The sequence below is a fragment of the Triticum dicoccoides genome, chromosome 1B, assembly GCF_002162155.2.
Source record: "Triticum dicoccoides isolate Atlit2015 ecotype Zavitan chromosome 1B, WEW_v2.0, whole genome shotgun sequence".
Taxonomy (NCBI): Eukaryota; Viridiplantae; Streptophyta; class Magnoliopsida; order Poales; family Poaceae; genus Triticum; species Triticum dicoccoides.
Window position 1 is genome coordinate 61,263,929 of NC_041381.1, and position 13,012 is coordinate 61,276,940.

Below are 13,012 nucleotides of genomic sequence, written 5' to 3' on the forward strand. Positions count from 1 at the left end.
CGGAGGGGTCTGGCGAACTCTATATAAGCCACCCCCTCCTCAGTGTAAAGGGTTCACACCCCTGTAACTCACACGCATATAATCCAGTCGACCGCCTCCGGGCACCGAGACGTAGGGCTGTTACTTCCTCCGAGACGAGCCTGAACTCGTAAAACTCTTGCGTGTACAACTACTCCATAGCTAGGATCTTGCCTCTCCCTTAGTACCCCCTACACTACTGTCAGACTTAGAACCACGACAATAAGTGCGTTGATAAGCTGGTGGATGGGCACTACACTAAATCCAGCAGTCGCTGCCAAAACGCCTCCGCGAGAGAGCTCGTGAGTGAAGCTTTATACATACGGGATCCCATTCCATCCCCTCCACTCCTCGTCCACTCCGCCGCCGCCGCAGCTCCGATTTCCCCAGAGCGCCGTGCCTCCAGGACCTGCAACCCATGGCGGCTGCCGCGATAAGGGCCCAGATAAACGTCCTCATCGCCACCATGTTCAACACGGTGAGGCCCCCTCTCTTCTCCCATCAATGTCCCATCTACAGGCTGGAATTGCTGAGCATCGCCGTCTTGGACCGGTTATGGCCCGGCTGGCTGGCTGATCTGACTTTGCCTTGGTGTACGTGATTGATCTAGGGTCTGGTGGACGACACTTTCTTGCAGCTGCAGAGGACGCGGGAGCAGGGCCGCGTAACCCTGGCCTACGTCGTTGAGGTCATGAACCGCTTCCTCAATGACTCCCGAGAGGATCATCAACGACATCACTAGCCTGCTGTCCATACCCTCATCACCACCTCTCTCACCTCTGGTCTTGTTATTCTCGTCTCGGCTACACACTGATCTTCTTGTTTCTTCTCTGCTCTCAGATTCGCATGCAGGAATGAGCCCGAGGTGGACTTGGACAAGGTGGACGGCCTTGTGCAGTAGCTCAAGGTGACCTCCAGCAGGTGATGATGACGACAAGCCCCCTTTCCGTTCTATTGTATTTTTGTTTCTCCAGTGCATGGATGTCGTGTGTCCTCTCTTTGGCGATGTGTGTGGTCTAGCGAGTTATAGGTTGGGCCTTTTGTGACTTTTGCTATGGGTATGTTGTAACGGTTTTCGCTCGGGTTCTCGTTAATTGACTGGGCAAATCTATTGTACTTTTTTTTAATGAATTGGGACCTAATGGACCTTGTTCCAAAAAAAACGTGTGACTCGGATATGTTTGTCAGGGGTATGCCTTTCGTGCTGTTTGCCCTGTCCTTTAGCCATAATTAAGTTGAAGCTCCCTGTCCTGTAGCCATAATTAAGTTGAAGCTCCAAGTTTAGTTCTGTTTCGTGCAACAAAAGTACGGGTATTCATGCCAATGGCAATTTTATATATGGCTCCACGAGGAATACTTTGTCGTCTGGTGAGCATGCCTATGATTAATGATCTGCCGTTCCGCTGATGGTAGTTTATTATGGTCTGTCCATGTTTCTATTCGGACATTCTGACGTGCTGCCGTTTGCGGCTGTCGTATGCACCAGTAGAAGTGCTGAGTTTAGTTGTGTTTGTCGTAACATTATTGCCAGTATTCTTGGCAATGGAAATTCTATAGCTTGTCAAGGACAAACATTCTTGTAATAATGATATGCTATTCTATGTAACGCCAATGTTCTTTTGTGATTTCTCCACTGCATCAATGTTGTTTCCCCACTGCATCAATGATATACTCGCAGTGGTATTTAATAAGTATGATAAGTTTCTATTTTTCCTGATTTTGCTTTTTTTTCATTTATCAGTATTGGTGCGAAGAGATTGAACCTCTGTTGCGTGCACCACTTCACTCCTGAGGCAAAAACCAAAGAAGGGTCAGTAGTCAGTACTGAATTATATGTGTTGCACAATAATTATTCTTCACTCGTTATTGTTCACATCTTTATGTAAACCCGTCAGTTAATATTCTCTTTTATGACACTATATTTAGCTCATACAATCTAATATCGTCAAGAACTAACTTGCTTGTTCACATAATCTGCTACCACACGTGCTTGTTAGAACACAGTTTATTACATGAATATGCTTCTTTGATTGTTCTCTTGTAACTTGTGACCTCTAGACTTATGTTTATAGCATGATTAAAACTGAGATAACTAGAGTCTATTTTTCAATCAGATGTTTTTCTTAACCATTTCAGCTCAGTTCACTTAATCTCTCCAGATTTTGATAGTGCGGTATATTTGCATTATTCCAGGTACCTCCAGGCATTAGGCCGTGTCAGGTTTCAGTTCTGCGATTTGCGCAGTATGCTCAAGATCATAATAGAGGTAGCCCCTTATGTCCCTATGTTGAATTATACTAAAAACTTCTCAGTAGTATCCTAATACATAGATATTGGCTGAAGATAAAAATTACATTAATGGTCTTGTTGTCGTTATTTAAAACTATAGAGGTAAGGTACGGTTTTGTTTCTGGAGCACTTAGTTCGAGGTCTCTGAAAGTACAATTTGGCCGTTGAATATTTTTGTTCTTAATTTCCTCGTCACATGCGGTAGATGTACATGATAGCTCTAAGAAGTGGTGTTTCTTTGTTTCCCACCATAAGTTAAGCATTGCCAAGTACCACAATATGAACAAAAAAACCACATTGCATCATGACTAATTTGTGAAACCATGTGAATTGAGCATCATTATGCATCACAAATATGTCCGATGTGCATTTAAATAGTTCACAACTGGGTAATTCCAGCTGGAACCTCATTCTCAAGGCCACAAAGGTATTTAAATTAGAGTAATTCACCAAATAGGAAAAAAAATGCATGGCCATGTTCGTTGCTCTTCTACAGTTACAACCAATGTCCTCTCCTGAAACTTCGGGTATTTGATAATGGCATACGCTAAAGACTAGTAGGTAGGGCTTTTATCGATCACCATGCTAATTACAAGGTGGCCTCAAATTCTCCTGGTCTAATTGTTTTTCCAACTTCTGCTCCCCAAATTTTCCAAGAACTCAGACATCCGGGACACAACTGTTGGCACACTGCATCAATCGTCCATGCTGGATTTGCCTTGATGAACCTTGCACCTTTGGTTCCAAGAGAACCCCCAGATGGCAATAACCTCCATTATGTTTATCAAGGGTATCGTCCAGATATCATCCATCATCCATACTATGACACCGTCCCATTTGTGCCCTCGAGTGCTCTAATCTCGACTTGCAGCACAGTGGGACAAGATGTGATTTCTCAGTTCCATTTAGTTGTGTTTCATGTAGCAGAAATTTCGATATGCATGCCAATGTTATGGCTCGGCCAGGGAAACTTTGCCAATTTTGTAAATATCTTTGGCACTACTAATCTGCTATTGAGCATGTAATGCAGTTGCTCTTTTTTTGTTTATCAAATAATCTGTTGTGATGATAAACATGACAGGAAATGGCGCGTTGGTGCGAGTATTATTATGATATGACAAGTATGATTATGTGTATCAACACGACATAGTGTTTAATAATTTTGAGAAATTATAGTTTCTTGAACTTTCTCTTTTTGGTGTGCAATATCACTGTTGGTGCTAAACAAGAGTGAACCTCGCCTGCGTGCACTTCTGTCAGTTCTACAAGGGAAACACTTCGTATCCATAGTCTGGCAAGAATCAAGCGTCAGAACACTCAAAAGTCATTGATCTACTTGAAATTCACGCTTAAAATTAGTCATGCTTTTGTAATTAAGGAAACTTAAAAAATCACCGGACACCTTCTATGCTAGATCTTCTCCCCTAATCCTCAGTTGCCTTCCTGGGATGCACCGTTTGGATCTCATCCCCCACCCCGAACATAACACTGCTCCCCCGCCTTGACAGATCCCTTTTCCCTCCGGTACCGCCCTGCTCTTCCTACTCCCCTCTTCGTCCGGAAGCAGAGCGAGCTCACCGACCAGTTGCGCCCCAGGCTCATCCTTTTATCTTTGTCATTGAGCAGCCCGGCAGCCCAATCCTCTACTCCACCGATGCATCCAACGGGCGTGATCGGTAGTGCGCCATCCTGACATTAGGGGGTCCAGACCCCCATCTCAACTACGATTCCTGGATCAGCAGGGAGACCTCCTCTCTCTGACATGATGGCCCCGAGGGAGACCTCGCAGGTGAACCATCCTGAATGTCCATGCCACCTCCTCTGCATTTGGTACGGCCGTCGGAGAACAGGCAGATGCCTCCGGTCCTTGTCCCCTCTTGGAAACCCTCCCTCTCAAAATAGAAGGTATTGGCAATGCATCAATCTCCTCCCGTCTGATCATTGGTTTTCCTTGGTTCCTATTGTTCTCCGTGTGATGGCTTTAATCATCAAGGAATTTAGTTGTTTTTTGGTTTTCGGAACACCCAAACTTCCGTAGCTATGTTGAAGACAACCATAGTTATTTTCTAGTGTTGAAGTTCAATGCTTCCAATGAAGTTAAGAATTTTTTAGATATTAACCTTTAGCATCCTATATATGGAGCTTCCAAAGTATGCTACAAATGTATAGATATTTTCCTCCTGGAAATGCTTCAAAAATTATTGTTGGCTTTCCATTTCAATTTTATATTCTAGTTAAATTAGCTATTGTTGACATAGCACATGCATCCTACCCAATAATTCCTCATCTGGAGCACTCTTTTCATGCTTCATATTGAAATTTTTTTAATTTCAAAATTTCATGGTTCCAAATAACACTTATTTTGTTCCTTGAACTATCCTTTCATCCTTCTTTGTCCTTGAGCTATGTTTCTCGGGGCTAGAAAATAAGTTTCCATTTATGCTCTATGCTTACATTAAAGATGGATCATATGTATATAGCATACTTTGATGGTTCGTGCAAATTGTGCTTCCGAATCACACCTCAACTGCTTCAACCAATATAAGTTTGTGCTGCGGCCCACGGAAACGTTGCTTCTTCCGATAAAATTATTTTTCACACATTTTTTTCTTGCAAACAATTTTTTTGTTTGAACCACTACCGATGTATGCTTCGTTGAATCTCATATATGTTTCCATGAAAAACATACAAGATGCTTCGGAAATTTACTTATAAATGTTTCCATGGTAGTAAATCCCGCCTTCAATCATTGCCAATATGTGCTTCTGTTGTTGTCTTCACATATTGGTTCGAGCAAGCGAGTGCTTGAACCAATACCAATGAGTGTTTTTTTGGTGATATAATTGTACATACATTTTGCCTCTTGTGGCAATCTTTTTGTTTCCAACCACTACCGAGGTTAGCTTCATTGTTTCTTTCTCATGATTTTCATATACAAATATTTTGCCCACCTTATTCAGGAGCATCTTTATTTCCAACAGAATGCTAGTAGTTGTTGAGTGTGCTGGACCAGGCATCAGTCCTTATCGGAGGCTACCTTGTTGAAGAACTCGTAACGTGTGAGGAGCTCTCCTATGATAAGTTAACTGAAAATGTACATCGAAGCTGATTATGCATAAGTGAAATTAGAGTTGTTGATGATGTTGTTGTTGTTGTTGTTGTTGTTGTTGTTGTTGTTGTTGTTGTTGTAGAAAGAATTGTATATTATTTGTATGAGATGAAATTTGAGACACTGTCTATTGTTGTTTTGTGTTTCCAGATGATTCCTTTGGCCAAAAAAATGTTTCTATCAACTTGAATATTATTTTTGGCACACCAAATAATTTGTAAAAAATGCTTCCGTATCATAGTAATAATGCTTCCATGGATACAAAATAAAAAGTTGTCTACACATGATTGAATAGTATGTTTGCATCGCAACATGAAAGGGTGCTTCCATCGATAAAAGTAATGCTTCTATGATTATGATAACCATGACAGGAAATGGCTAGCGGCTGAGAATATTATTATGTCCTCAAACTCGGCTATATTACAGATCACGTCACCATTGGCAATCTGCAAGGATTTTATGTGGTTCTTCCTTCTCCTCATAGTAGCTCTAAGGTGGAAGTAACGAGTGCTGTTATTACCACAACTTAGCCACTCCACGTGCGAACGTTGATTCTATAAAATCTTCTCTTCGTTGTATAACTCCACAAGACATTCAACAATCTTTACCTCTTGGTGTGACGGACCAGCTCGTCCAGGTAAGCTCCTTAGAATTTCTGGTTCATGCCTGAAGCGTTTGATTTCGCTGCGGACATTACCAAATCTCAGGCAGTCCAAGCTAGATAGGTCATGAGATAACTCACGTAGCTTATCTTGCACTTCCGTGACCGAAGCTGCTTCAGGGCCATTCTTCCATGCCGCCTCCAGACTTGTTTTCAGCTCTGGGTGCGTTTCCCACATCATTTCATATTTGAAAGATCTAGCACCTTTGTTATTCATAAGCTCCTCGGAAAAAATCAGAACAATGGGGCTGTGATCCGAAGTTCCGAACACACTGCCAAGGAATGATTTAGCTGTGCCGCCGGGAATAACGAGCTCCATCTGCGTCCTCAATTGCTCGGCCCAGTCTCACCCTTGTGAAAGGTCCGCCTGCAACTTTGTTTTCAAAGGTCCATGGTAAACCATTATGTCCCATATCGTGTAAGCCACATCTGCAATTGACCTCTCAAGCCAACGCCATCAGGCTCTGACTAGCGCAAAACTTCGTTAAAATCACCCATGGCTAGCCAGGGAATAGCTGATGTCCCCACCAATGAGCTAAGAGTGTCCCATTTCTTGTATATGTTTACGACCCTCGCTTAACCGTATATCCATGATAACCTTCAAGGATTTGTTCCCAACTCATAAGTAGTAGCATCAATATGGTATTTTGAGTAACCATAAATCTCCGGTTTTATATCATCGTTCCAAAAAAATTACAAGACCCTCTCTCCTACCGGAGCTACTAACAGCTAAAGATTTATTATAACCAAAAGATATCGATTCGAGGTGTGCCCTATCCAATTGAATTTCTAAGCATAACACGGCCGAGGCAAACTTGTTTGCGAGCTCGCAAACCTCTCGAACTGTCTTTGGGTTGCCCAACCCACGACAGTTCCAGCTTAAATACTCATTGGTCACGGCGGCGCTCCTCACGAGAGTCCGCCAAGGGCTCAATTATCTCCATGTTATTTTTCCGATTTGATCAACAAGTGGCACCCAGACCTTACCTGCACTAGTGTCCTGCTCATAGCCCAAGAAGCCCAATACATGTCGCTTGTCCAGCAAACCCATGCCTTGCATACAATCACCTTCAGTCAGCTCCGTCACGTAATCGGGGTCCCACACTGGCATAGTCGTTACACCATGAGACGGCTTCGGGTGCAGGGTTGCCTCACCAGCGCCCCTTTTTTTTCAGCCCCACTGCTCACGGAAGCCAGTGGCAGTACCTGTGAGCGAGAAGGCTGATTGGCAAAGTCAGGTAGATGACGTTGTGCCTGTAACTCAACTGGTGTTGCAAGCTTCGCTCCATAGGTAGACGTTGATCCCAGCGGCTGATCATAGATGAAGTGACCTCCAACCGCAACCGCATATTCTTTCATAGACAATCAGTTGACAACGAAGACGACGTAGACTTTCGCGCCGGGGCTGGAGCGGCCTCCGTTCGTGGATGTGGTAGACTCCCGTTGATGGTACAAGCCGGAGGCGGCCCCGGAGTCGCCATTGCCATGTTCCGCCCAAACTAACGGAGCAGACGTTTCTCAATTATCTCATCTGAACCAACATGACCAGTTTGATGGTGGACGCTAGCGGCGCCGGCGGCGGCAAGATGTCAAACCCTAGATCATCCTCAAAATCGCCTGCGACGTACGTTCCTCTAGGACACGCTTGAAAGATTGCCGGATGCCTCATGTTGATGTAAGAGGGCGCAAATACCACTAAAAAAATCTGCAAATTGATCTAGCATTATGCACATGATGAAATCGTGTTTTTCCTTACAGATATTCTTTCTTTCTTCTTTTTAGCACAAACAACACCCTTGTGTATTTATTTATTTTATTTCCAAGATATCAAGAGATCGACGCTCCCTTCCATCTATGACCTGTGGGGCCTGAGCTAAGGGCGGAACGAGTGGTTCGGAAACGTTTGAGAACGGGGCGCCGTGCGAATTTTTCGCCGGAAGCGGGCCACACTGGTGTCGTGCGGCCACGCAAGCCGCCATCCGCGTGAGACGCGTGTACTTGGTGGACCCGCGCGGACCGTCCCCTTCCTCCATTACCTTTTCTCCTGCACTCCATCCCCTACCTTCAGCCGCGCCCTCCCGTTGCCGTGTTCCTTCCCTCCCCTTCCCTTCCCCCGCACTGCTGCGAAACCACCACAAAGCACACTTCAATTGCGCCCTCGTGTGAAAGCCTTGTCCCGCCGTGCTGCAATCTACAAGTTGACCAGCGGCACGCTGGAACCATGCCGAAAATTACCGGATCCGGCGGGGAAAAAGCTGGAACCACGGACACAAGATGTTGCAACGATGCCGCGACAAGAGGCACCCCCAGGCCATGGATTGTTTTCTAGAATATAAGGGGGCGCCATTTTTGCTGCAACTAGCTGTGGTGTATGCTGGAACCGGCGACGAAATTTCTGCATCTGGCATCTGTTTTTGCTGGAAACCATCGCCTTCTTATTTTTTGCTACAACCGGCTTGTGTTTCTATTGGAACCCGCAGCCATTTTAGCTACTACCATTTATTGGTTTTGCTAGATTGCGCAATTTTTTTCTGGAACCAGTGTCTTTTTTTTCCTACCACCAGAGGGTCGGCAACACCAGCGAGCTCGTTTTCTTCCTGTGACCGCGGCAGCGGCGTGTTTTTGTTGGGAGCAGGATTTTTTTTTTGTTGGAACTGGCATGCGTTTTTGATGCTACAGGAAATTCAATGGAGATTTTGTTTTTGGCTGAGATTATTTTTGCAGGCGAACACGATGGTGTGAGCGGACGACGGCGACGCGCACAAACGGCCACGCGGGGAATGCTGTAACCATGGCGGCCGTGAACTAGAACCGGCCGACGGGTGAGCTGCAGTCATCAAATTCATGTGGCGGCCGAGAGACGAGCGCCGTTGGCACCGGTGGCCAGCGAGCAAGAGACAGTCCTTTTTAGTGTTAGGGCCTAGTGTGCCATGCAGCGACTAATCCCGTCGAGAAGGAGCGGCATTGCAGTTAGGGAGGAGCAGCTTTGCGGCCGGGACCGATCCGAAGATTCGGTCAACCGGCGCGAGCAGGAGGAAGGGAAGGGCGCAAGGTGGGTTGGGTGACGGGCGAAATCTGACGGCCATGCATCTCACATCGTACGGCTCGGATGTGACCAGTGTTGGGGAACGTAGTAATTTCAAAAAATTTCCTACGCACACGCAAGATCATGGTGATGCATAGCAACGAGAGGGGAGAGTGTGTCCACGTACCCTCGTAGACCGAAAGCGGAAGCGTTATAACAACGCGGTTGATGTAGTCGTACGTCTTCACGATCCGACCGATCCAAGCACCGAACGTACGGCACCTCCGAGTTCAGCACACGTTCAGCTCGATGACGATCCCCAGACTCTGATCCAGCAGGGTGTCGGGGATGAGTTCCGTCAGCACGGCGGCGTGGTGATGATGATGATGTTCTACCGATGCAGGGCTTCGCCTAAGCACCGCAACAATATGACCGAGGTGGAATATGGTGGAGGGGGGCACCGCACACGGCAAAGGAACGATCACGATGATCAACTTGTGTGTCTAGAGGTGCCCCTGCCCCCGTATATAAAGAAGCAAGGGGGGAGGCCGGCCGGCCCTAGGGGGCGCGCCAAGGAGGGGGAAGTCCTCCTCCTAGTGGGAGTAGGACCCCCCTTTCCTAGTCCAACTAGGAAGGAGGAAGGGGGAAGGAAAGAGAGGGAGAGGGAGAGGGAAAGAGGGGCCGCACCCCCCTCCCCTTGTCCAATTTGGACTCCCCATGGGAGGGGGCGCGCCACCTCCTGGGCTGCTGCCCTCTCTCTCCCCTCAGGCCCACTAAGGCCCAATACTTCCCCGGGGGGTTCCGGTAACCCCTCCGGCATCCGGTTTTCTCCGAAATCACCCGGAACACTTCCGGTGTCCGAATATGGTCGTCCAATACATTAATCTTTATGTCTCGACCATTTCGAGACTCCTCGTCATGTACGGGATCACATCCGGGACTCCGAACAACCTTCGGTACATCAAAACACATAAACTCATAATAAAACTGTCATCGTAACTTTAAGCGTGCGGACCCTACGGGTTCGAGAACTATGTAGACATGACCTAGAACTGTTTCTGGTCAATAACCAATAGCGGAATCTGGATGCTCATATTGGCTCCTACATATTCTACGAAGATCTTTATCGGTCAAACCGCATAACAACATACGTTGTTCCCTTTGTCATCGGTATGTTACTTGCCCGAGATTCGATCATTGGTATCCAATACCTAGTTCAATCTTGTTACCGGCAAGTCTCTTTACTCGTTACGTAATGCATCATTCCGTAACCAACTCATTGGCCACATTTCTTGCAAGGCTTATTGTGATGTGCATTACCGAGAGGGCCCAGAGATTCCTCTCCGACAATCGGAGTGACAAAACCTAATCTCGAAATACGCCAACTCAACATCTATCTTTGGAGACACCTGTAGAGCTCCTTTATAATCACCCAGTTACGTTGTGACGTTTGGTAGCACACAAAGTGTTCCTCCGGTAAACGGAAGTTGCATAATCTCATAGTTGTAGGAACTTTGTATAAGTCATGAAGAAAGCAATAGCAACATACTAAACGATCAAGTGCTAGGCTAACGGAATGAGTCAAGTCAATCACATCATTCTCCTAATGATGTGATCTCTTTAATCAAATGACAACACATGTCTATGGTTAGGAAACATAACCATCTTTGATTAATGAGCTAGTCAAGTAGAGGCATACTAGTGACATTAAGTTTGTCTATGTATTCACACATGTATCACGTTTCCGGTTAATACAATTCTAGCATAAATAATAAACCTTTATCATGATATGAAGAAATAAATAATAACTTTATTATTGCCTCTAGGGCATATTTCTTCAACCGGCCTATCATCCCCTTAAGAAAAGACACCAGGCTCGTGCTAGCTACTGCCTGGTTCCTGCTGTCGTCCTCAACATGTAGCAGCATCCATCCATGCATCGTGTTGGGCAATAAGCCATGGCAGGCTCGGACACGTGTGCGTGTATGTGCACGCGCTGCGTGTGTCCGTAGGTGTGTGCGTGTTTGCGTGAGTTAGAGGGTATGTGCATGTGAGTGTGCGCGTCTGTTAGCGAGATAGCCGAGGAGGCAAGACCGCGTCGGGCGCTGGAAGTGGCCGCGTAGTGCGCGTGCATGCGTGCAGAGCGCGCTAGCCACATAGCGCGGACGTGCAGGTCGTGCGAGTGGGGGTGCGTACGAGCACGGGCTGGCGTGTATGTGCACGCGGGTATAAAATCCCGCTCCCTCCTCCCTCCTATGTAGTTGGCTGTGGTGATCGACTTTGAGATCGAGGTGAAAAACATTAAACGCCGTTCGTGCGATAGGTGTTTGTGTGCCACCAAGTTTATTCTGTGTGTTTTCTTCCTCTCTGATCGTGTATACGGTGATCGCCGGCGAGTGCTACGCCGGTCTATAACAACAATTGGTAGCAGAGCAACGGTTCGGAGGTGATCGCCGGCGGCCATGGCGCTCGTTCCTGTTGAGATATGTATTTAGCACATGTATTATTGTACTTCAAGTCTTCTCCTTGTGTATAGTTGAGGATATGACTTGCCCTATGTACTACATATACTTGTGCATATGCATCCATCAATACATTGAGAGTTGCATCCTATTCCTTTACATGGTATCAGCCTAACCCTCGATCCCAGCCCTGCGCCGCTGTCGCCTCTCCTGGCCGCCGCCGCTCCCGCTATCCCGCGCTGCCGCCTCCCCGGCCGCCGCGCCTCCTCGCTCCCCCCACCACAACCCTCCCCCCGCCGCGCCTCCACCCTCCCCGCCGCGCCTCGCCTCTCACCCCGCGTCGCCTCCTCCCCAAAACCCTAAAACCCTCCTGCTCCGATCCCGCGCCGCCATCCCGCCCTTGCTGCCATGTCGGCCCTCGGGACTTCCTCCTCCTCCAGCGCACCCCCTAGCAACCCGTTCGATTCCTCCTATGGGTCCTAACCCGATGAGCCCCAAGCCACCGACATCCGTAACATCCACCTCTCCGATCACGTCCCCATCATCCTCTCCCACGCCTCCGCAAACTACTATGCCTGGAAAGCCAACTTCAATCTCCTCTTTCGTGAGTACAACCTTCGTGATCGTGTGGACGGTCTCGCCAATTTCTTCGCCGGCGCCCACGACGCCAACTGGCTCTCCATCGACACCACCCTCATCCGGTGGTTCTTCCTCACCGTCTCTCCGGACATCTTCCACACCATCGTTCGTGATGGGGACGATGCCTACACAGTGTGGACCAAGATCAATGGCCTCTTCACCGACAACAAGCTTCAACGGATTTTGCACGGCGGCGGTGGTGGCGCGTTCTAGCTGTCGGTCCCATCATTGATGCCGACCAACTACACCTCTTGGGAAATCAAGGTGGAGGCGATCCTTGATGCCCAGGGGCTGTGGGGCGTGGTTGCGCCGGCAGAGGGTGGGGCGATCGACGCCGGCAAGAGCAAGACGGCACGGTCGATGTTGATGGGAGCGCTGTCGGAGGAGGTACTGGTGCAAGTGGTGATGAAGCCCACCGCGAAGGAGGTATGGGACTCCCTCAAGGTGCGCTTCATCGGCACCGATCGGGTGCGGGCGGCCCGGCTCATGACGCTCCGCGGCGACTTCGATCGCCTGAGGATGGCGGGCGGCGAGGACATGGACGGCTACGCCGGGAAGCTCGGCGCCATGACGGCGCGCTCTGGGTGCGGCGCTCGTGAAGAAGTTGTTGGACACCGTCCCCAACCGCCTGTACCCCGCCTTCACCGGGATCGAGCAATTCTGCAACGTCAATGAGATGGCGTTCGAGGAGGCACTCGGGCGGCTGAAGGCATTCGACGAGCGGACGCGGCACCACAGGCAGAACGGAGGCGAGCGTGGGGGCGACCAGCTACTTCTGACAGCGGCGCAGTGGGCAGCATGGTGGCGAC

General features: G+C 48.0%; 1 pseudogene; it reads left to right on the forward strand.

Annotated features, from left to right (window-relative positions):
* Nucleotides 1–436: 436 nt before the first annotated feature.
* Nucleotides 437–12,416, forward strand: LOC119350133 (annotated as a pseudogene).
* Nucleotides 12,417–13,012: the final 596 nt, after the last annotated feature.